Consider the following 8,931-nt stretch of genomic DNA (forward strand, 5'->3'; position numbering starts at 1 on the left):
TCCCCTGGGTCCATCCCACAGCTCTTCTACCATCCTCCCACCCCTGGCTGTCTACAGTAAGATTTATGCAACCAGCCCCTCAGCGCTTCACTGTAAAGCGTATTGTCATTTTTTTCTATTCAAACCAGATCATCAGAAGAACTCTGGATTTAAAACATGGTGGAAATGATTAATAAAAAAAGAACATCCACTGTTTTTTTCTTGGTCGCAAGTGCCACAGAAGGAAAGTGGTGCCGGATTTGCAGGCAACTTTCAAATGTCTCCAAATTGAGTGCTACAAAAAGTCTATTGCACAAGCTCAGCTGGAGAGGGCAAGGCACAGACGGCAGACAAGGTCACTCTGACAACGGGGAACATGCTTTATATGCTGAGCAGCACAGGGCTGGAAGAAGGCAGACAACAAGGGCTTGACGCATTTGAAGTGTCGCTCAAAGTTGAGTCAAGGTTTCTCCTTGTGGAGATACCTGACAGCTGCAATCACCTTCCTATTTCATGTCAGCATTGATTTCAACTCCAGGTCTTGCAATTCTTCCTGTAATTTATTCAGTTCGTAGTGATTCACTACATAAAAACAGGTGGAAAAAATCCCCTCTGATAAAGCACCATGGTTACAGGTCTAAGATCCAGCCTTGCTATATTGAAAGCAATGGGAATTTCATTCCTGTCTTCAGGCAAACCCTTGCCCAGTAGGACACTCCAAAGTTACAGGTCTCAGTTCTGTCCTCATTTACCTCTGCTAAAATCCTGACTGCCATTTTGCTTTAACAAGCTTCAGATTGCTTCTTAAGCAACCAGCTTCTCTGCTTCTGAGATAAGCATGATGATAAAAGTAAATTCAGTCCCATGTCTAGCACTGCAGCCAGTGAAAATTAAAGGGTGGAAAAGGAAAGCAAAAGAAAGGGATAGTTTATAATACTTTTTTGTTTCCTCCAGTGCACAGGTGAATTGGAAATGTTTCTTATATAAATTTCGGTGAGATTAGTTATGAAACATGCTTTCTGTCACTCTTTTAAATAGCATCTTTCAATAAATGTTCCATCTCCTACAGCTAATCCTGGATTTATACAAAAGAAAAAAACCACCACCACAAAAACGCCAACCCTGTCCAACACTGCTAAAGATGCAAAATGAAGTATTTCAGATCATATATGCACCCAAATAGCCTTTAAGTTACTGCGCATATTATATTTCCCCCAGAACATAGGTAGGGATTGTTGCTCACTTAATGTTCAGATAGTTTTACACTGTAAGTTATTTGAGGACAAAGACATATATTTTTAACAAAAAAGTTACAACATGCATTTTTATTTTAGTTGCCTTAAAATGGGTTTTGCTCTTGTCAGAATAAGGGTTTTTTTTATTTGCTACAGCAAAATGTATTTACTGAATGTGGGGTTTTGTAGTGAAGATTAAAGAATGCCTGAGATTCGGCTTTGATTTAAATAACCAGCACTTTTGATTTGTGTTCCTTGCACCAGAAGATCACCCTTTTCCACTCCTCCTCTCAGTCCCAGAGCAGCCCATGAGCAAACAGACAGCGCTCTCCCATCTGCTTCGTCCCTGGGGCATGGGGATGCATTCCTTCGGCCAGAAGCTCTGGCTCTAGATCCTCACGAGTTTACAAGGTTTCTGAGTCTCTCTGGCAAGAAATGAACAATCAGCTTCACCCGTGCCAAATTCCACCTTTCTGAACACCTCCACAGCATGACCAAACACACTACAAGCCATCATTCCTTGCTGTCAGGAGAGACTGAGAAACAGCAACTCGATTTACAAAGGCAACACACCAAAGATGCCCAGCTCCAGGCCACCTTCGCTCCCACAGCCCACTTTTCCAAAGGCCTGAGCTACCGACTCTGACTTACGCAAAGAAGGGGAAGCAATCCATCTGAGCCAGAGGGCTGCAAGTAACACGGTCTTCTTCTGAAAAGCTTTTTATTTATGAGGGACACTCCTGCAGCAGGCACTAGAAAGTCAGTATGGAAGGGGACAGCCCAGAGCCTCGATGGAAGAGCAGGATGGTGAGATGGGACTCAGAGGGGAGAAAAGTGAAAGGAGAAAGGGAAACTGGGGGAAATAAGTTATTTTCATAGTTAGGCAGAATCACTGAATCACAGAATAAGACAGGGTGGACAGGGCCTCTGGAGGTCTCCAGCCCAGTCCCTTGCTCACAGCACGTCCATCAGACCAGGCTGGATCAGGCTGCTTAGTTCCTTGTCCAGTTGGGTTCTGAATACCTCCAAGGACGGAGATCCCAATATCTCTCTCGGCCTCTGTCCCAGTGTTTGAACACCCTCAGGGTGAAGAAGCTTTTCCTTATATCTCGTTGGCAGTTCTTGTCTTCCACCCTTGTTCAGCCAGTTTATGAAAGCAATGCACTTCTGGGGAAGGGTGCTCCCTCTGACGTGTATTCTTTTCTCTCCTGCCTTTTATATAACTCATTTTATGCTTCTTTTTAGGCTCTGTTTTTATGCAGTAGCTCTGTTACTGTCTGCTTTTCCAATTATAAAACCTCTAAATTTGATTTAAACCTGATAATTAAGCTGTGATCTAGCAAAGGCCTTAATTAACCCTATTGAAGCCAGGAGGTGTGAGGCATGCTCTTTAGGACCTTAAAAATTTGGTGTTTAATTGCATCCAACACTGAGAAAGGTGCAGGGAGGTGAAGAAGTGAATATGTAGCTAATTCACGCCACTGATACTAACAGGACAGGACTTTGTGCACTAGATCTCATATAACCCATCCAGACCAGGATTTTCTGCTGTCTTCCACCACAAGAGGAATATGAATATACCAGAAGCACAAGAAGACTCAGTTGGTCACTGGTATTGCTACAAAAGTTTGTCATGTCCTTTGGCTGTTAGAAATCCTGAATCATGATCTGCACAGTGGGTATGTTTGTGTTCCCCTTCAAGGTCAAAGCATTTCTAGCTGCATTCGCTACCCATCAGGACAATTCCAGTCTACGGGGGTACATCTTCCGCTCTTGCCATCAATCTTGCCAAACGAAGTAAAATTTAGCCATAGAAAAAGCATTGGGATCTCTCCTGCCTGCCAGCAGCCAGGAGAAAAATATGGGAAACAATATGCAGGAGGGGTAGTCTGGCATCACATGCAGTTGGCATTTCCAGCTGCCTAAAATAGCTGGTCAGCCCCGTACACAGTCTGCCGCTTGGGCAGGGGGAAGAAAAGTCCTTAACACACCGAGCTGTGTAAAAGAAATGTCCTATAATGTCACCACAGGAACAATGATGTCATTCTGTGCTGCCCTTCTGGTTTTATCTTGCCTGTTTATCCATTCCCTAATTCACTGGGTAACCGTGCAGACCTACCAGGAGACTAAGGGGTGTGGGTCCAAGGTGAAGGCAGGTCTTCTCACTTTGCAGGCATGATCAAGGGCAGGTGCTGTGGCAACCCGCAAGCCAGGTTTTAACCTTTTGCATTCTTACTGGAACTTGTCACAGTCAATATGCCAGTAGCTTTCTTCCCTTCCTGTCCTTCCCCAGCACCAAATCCTTGGTTCTCACAGAGCTGTATGACTTCTGGGAAGAACACTGATGTGCCAGTGATTATCACACTGATGATAGCTGACAAATGCTTAGTTGGCACCGGGGTGGAACTGGTCCTGAATTTACGTGCCTTATTCTCAAACACTTTGTTCTTGGTCATGAGAAGCAGAGGGTTTTATACAGACATGAGAAGCAAATCAGTCTATGGGGAAATGCCGTTATGGGAAACAGGCTTAACATTGTCCCAAAATAGGCCTTAAATTGTCTTATAAGTCTTTAGCCCAGTGCAGAGGAAAAAGTGTGTGTTTGTCTTTCTTTAGGGCTTCACAACACCCAGCTCTAAATGTCACTAGCACGCAGAGGAACAGGAGTGACCATAATGCTCAGAAAATAGCCCCATTCGCTACGTCAAGCTCTTCCAGCAACACATCAAGCAGCTCTTCACTTTCATCAGAACCGACCAGCCAGATCTCCATGGTTCAGGATCAAACCCTGCTGGACATTGCCTCCATCACTAGATTGGCCTCAGGAGAATCACCAAGCCCTCAACCATTTGAGCAAAGAGATAAAAATTTAGCAATATCATGTTCCAGCCCACTCGGAGCAAGGACTATTCCAGCATCTTGCCCAGCCAGCCCCAGGCTCAGTCTAACACCCAGCTCAGCCAAGCCACAGCAATACTCTGACTCCTCTCCAGTCAGTCCAGGGATCAATGCAACCTCCTTCTATACCTTTTGTCCTCACACAGCACAAAACGTACAAGCTTCAGCATCAGATCACACACTGACCCCAACCAGGAAAAGCACAAGGCCTCCAGCGACAATGACTCCTGAAGATAGTTCACAGTCTCCTGGCTATTCTAAAACTGGATTAAGGAATACAGGAAAGGGTTTTGAATCAGATCTGGAAGATCCTGATCACGAAAGGTATGTATCCAGACCGTACACAGGTTTAAGTCCTCAAATGACTCAACTTGGTATAGAGTCATTAAGAGCCCCTCATAAAAAATATTTAAATATCTTTTATGATTTAAATGTTCCCAGTGTTTGTTTTCCAGTAACTGCCCTATGCTCCCACTAAACCCTGTTATCCAAGAAGCAAAATACCGTATTTTTGAATCCATTCATTTAGCTCTCCAGACCTGATTACAGGACCATCCCTGGGCCAGGTTGTCAACCTCAGCTCCTCCAACGGGGCACAGTTTCAAGGTGCTTCCTTTCCTTTCAAATGAGAAAGCACATCTCTCGCTATAGCAGCAGAGAGAAACTCTGCTGTTACTACGAAGCCTGACAGATAAGAGCTGGGGATGGTATTCAGTGACATGGCCAGTATCTCCCTTCCCAAACCTCAGGCTCTGTGCTCTGACCCCAGGCAAGCTGGGCCGATTTCACCCCTCTGAGCCTCTGAACTCCACACTGTGTCTGCCGCTTCTTTCCTTGGCAGGAGATTTGTAACCGCGAGGGAATTCCAAGCCATGGAGAAAGAACTAGAGGATGTAAAAGAAGAACTGAAATGCCTGAAGTGGAAAGTGAGACACATTAGTGAGACTGTGCAGCCCCTGGCCGAAGACAGCAAGCGTTACAACGGCTATACCCTGACGGAGCTCAAAGCAATGGTGCAGTTCGAAGATGACCCTTACAAGGCTGCACACAAGATCCTAACTGCACTCTTCAGCGATGTCTACTTGCTACAGCACTCAGTCACTGAACAGGCCTGCAACTCCCGATCTCTGCCCAAGCCCAAAATAGACCCAGAGCTGTACACGGTGTACTGTGACATTCTGAAAAGCATATTCCCTGGAATTAGCAGCCAGACCTTGAGGGAAGAGACACAACACATGCAGAAAAGTACCCAGAAAGAAGTGCAATAACACCAGAGCCCACAGGATGTTCTCCAAAGCGAGAAGCCTCTGATGATTTTAGAGGACTGAACTGTGGGTATGTACCGTTGGTTGAGTCTATCCCTTTTAGGTATGAATCATCTGTAAAGATACTGGTGAGCTCTGAGCCCTTCATGCCACTTGCCCAATGAGACAGGGTGGGAAGGCGTTCTGCATACTTCCCACATTTTAGAAAAAACTTGCCCCCCTTAGTGTCTCTTTCAATATATGGATGTTTCCTTGTTTCCAGCAACTACAAATGCTGACAAAAGAACCCAGAGAAGGCATTGTGTGTCCAAGCAAGGGCCTTCCCCTAGCCCCAAATAGACCAACCAACCAACCAGCATCTGGGTAGTTTCTATTTTCTAGAGTATATCATTCATTAAATGACATTACTTGTTAGAAAATTGTGCCTGTTCTTTTTATTTGTTTAATTTTTTTGCCTAAAAATGCTGTGCACGTCAAATCAATCAACAATCATAACTTGAGTACACACTGGGATGAGAGCTGGGCGTGCAGCGAGCCACTCTCCCCTCCCTGCCCATCTGCATCCTGGGTTACACGGGAAGAAAACCAGGGCACAGAGGTCAGCAGCTGCAGTGCACCCAAGCAGGTCTGCATTGCAGATGACTGGATAAGATAAGAGTGTGCAATATGCCCCTACATCATCAACCCACCGGTGAAACAGGTAAAGGGCTGCGACCTCCATCTCTCCTAACCCGTGATAACTGAGCTGACAGAACATCTCACATGTTAACAACTGTGCTTTGCCTTCCCGTGACGATGATGCTGAAAGCCTGGTCCCTTGCAAAGGCCCCACAAGGTGATGGCTGCTATGGAGCCTGCCCCGAGGAAAGGAGGCTGCTGGCATGGAGGACACAGAGGAAAATGGCCCTGGAGCTCCTTCCTCCCCATCTGGGACCCAGCAAAGTGCAATGGATGAACAACAGTTTGTCCATCAGGTTCTGCTCACAGGGCTGGCCTTGTAGCCAGTTTTGTAAAGATCTGGTGAGGGTGGAGGGATGTCCTTGTGCCATTTTGCTCAGTACTGATGGACGATACTGCTTCCCTAGCCTGCTGGTTTACCCACCCCCCTTTCAGAAAGTCATTGACACTTTCCTGGTCTCAATGTGACAAATACATCAAAACCCAGAACACATCCGTCCTCCACACCACTGCTGCTCCCTGCCAGGCCACTGAGGATGGCAAGATGAGCAAAAGGTAACCTGTGAGTTCAGCCTGCCTTTCCCTGTGCTGGGATATAATCCACTTCTTAAGGTTATTCCAAAAACAACAGGGAGGAAGATGGGGAAAAAAACTAAACCAAGAATAAATAAAAGCAGATCATTCCTCGTGTCACCACAGCTCCAGACCCCTGCGGAGGATGGGAGGGGGCAGCACACGCCCAGGGCACGCTCTGTACCTTCTGGGCTCTTCTGCGTAAGGATTCTGGGGATGTTGTGACATTGGTATGAGAGATCCTATTTGTCTTGCAGCATGATGTACCTGTACTGTTCTCTGCTGGGCTTACAAACACGTTTTTTTAAAGCTCCTCATTATTAGCAATTTATTTTACTTACAAGCCGACGTGCAGACACAGGCTCAGCACTTTGCCCACGCAGCCTCTCTGTACCGCACTACAGGCAAGATCTACAGCCACACCTGGCAAATTACCAGGTAGCTACAGCGATCCAGAGGGCTGTGCACAGTGCAGGGCCTCGGGGCAGTCACAGCACCGCGGCAAGGCACTGGGAAAAGGATGCCTCCCCCGCCGCAGCCAACTCCCTTCGCAGGTGGGCACAGAGGTGAGCGTGGGATGGATGGAGCCGCTGAATATGCAGCGTCCCCCCAGAGCAAATCACACACCCTGGCAAGCACTGCAGTGGATTATGACAAATCATCCAGGAGGCTCCGTGCATTATGGAGAGGATGTTTGTGTCTCACACAAGCATGCCCTCCTGCAAGCATTTATGTTCTGCTTTCATAGCTCTTTTTTGTAGGAAAATGTGTTCTTTAGTTCAGATGGGTGGGAACAGGCTGGCCCTCCTCTCACAGAACTCACGTAGGTACTGCTCCAGACATGCTTTTCTGTGACAGCCCAGACCCCCGACTCTCTCAGAGGTCTCTCTTCAGAGCTTTCCATAATCTCCAGTGAACACAGAACTGAGGAAAATGTAATGTAGGCATTAGCAATATCAGTCTTCATATGTTGCCTGCCCTCTCTGCCTGTAAAACCTTAATACAGTCAATCCTGTAAGAACAGGCTCTGTGGCTTCTCATGTTCATGGGGCCAGACAATATGCTCAGATTATATTTTAGCCTTGTTCTCCACATGCCTACTAGTAACAAGGTCCAGCACACACCTACGAATTATTTTTATTAGCTTTGCATCATCAAGGCCAGTTCTGTCAGATATTGTCAGTTCTGGGTCCCTTTCAGGTTTCAGTGTCCTCCTTCTTCTGGATCTGTTGTGGTATGAATCGCTACCGCCCATTTTAGAGATGTGCATTAGGTCTTTTACCCTGATATCCAATGGCTTTTAGCTGTTCCAGTGGATCTTCCAGGTTAATTGCATCCAACTCGTTGGCCGCTCTTGCCAGATCTCCCATACATTATTATTAGGTATCCGCAACTTCTGACTCCTAGAGTCTGTCCCCAGTGCCTTACCTGCCGCAGCAGCCCAAGTGATCAGCTGCAGGGAACCTGTGAAAAAAGCAACAGGGCATACCCACTACATTTGTCCTTCAAGGGCAACTTGCTTCCTTCTTTTCCTCTGTTGCGTTTGTGCCTTGAAGGCAGCTCTGCCTCTGTGAGGATGGTTTGTTCTCCAGTTGCTATGTTATCTGCACCTTTGTGACCATCTCCCGTACTTGAGCCACCCTCCCTGATTTTTCCACAGGGAGAAAAATCTACTCATTTTCTACTCATTTTCCTGAGCGCTCCCTGTTGTTTGTATTCCTGTACATTACCAAGTCCTTTCATCCTTTTATAAGCCTTAGCCTTCCTTACCTAGGTTTGCTGGGGAGAGAAACACAGCTGCCTTCCCACAATTCTGAAGAGCTTTTCTGCGTCCAGTCGATTTTTTCTATAGTCACCCACTCCTAACACAACGGGAGGGTGAGGGCTGAACGCCTACACCTGCAGAAAGAGCCCTTCTCCTTGGAGGGTAACAAAACTGAGTCAGCATAATAGAAGTAAGACAGCAGTATCTTAAATACACCGACTTGAAAGCAATTTTTTGCTTTCACTTTTAGCATCCTGCGCTTGCCAGAAATGTGTCCTGTGACAAGCATGCTCAGTCTTAAGACTTGAGGTCTTGCTGCCTGGTATTCAGACAGAAAGGCAATTACACAGTCCCATTATTCTGACAGTTTAAAAGATTCAGCCATTGTTCTTCCTGGACAATTCATACTGATTTGCACTGTGCCGACATTGCTCCTTAGCCTAAATAACCCTTCTCTCCAAAATGTTATCACCTTCACTTGTATAGAGACAGAGAGAGAAGGCAATCAGACACATAGTGAAAAATTAGTCTATAAATC

The sequence above is a fragment of the Ciconia boyciana genome, chromosome 13, assembly GCF_034638445.1.
Source record: "Ciconia boyciana chromosome 13, ASM3463844v1, whole genome shotgun sequence".
Lineage (NCBI taxonomy): Eukaryota > Metazoa > Chordata > Aves > Ciconiiformes > Ciconiidae > Ciconia > Ciconia boyciana.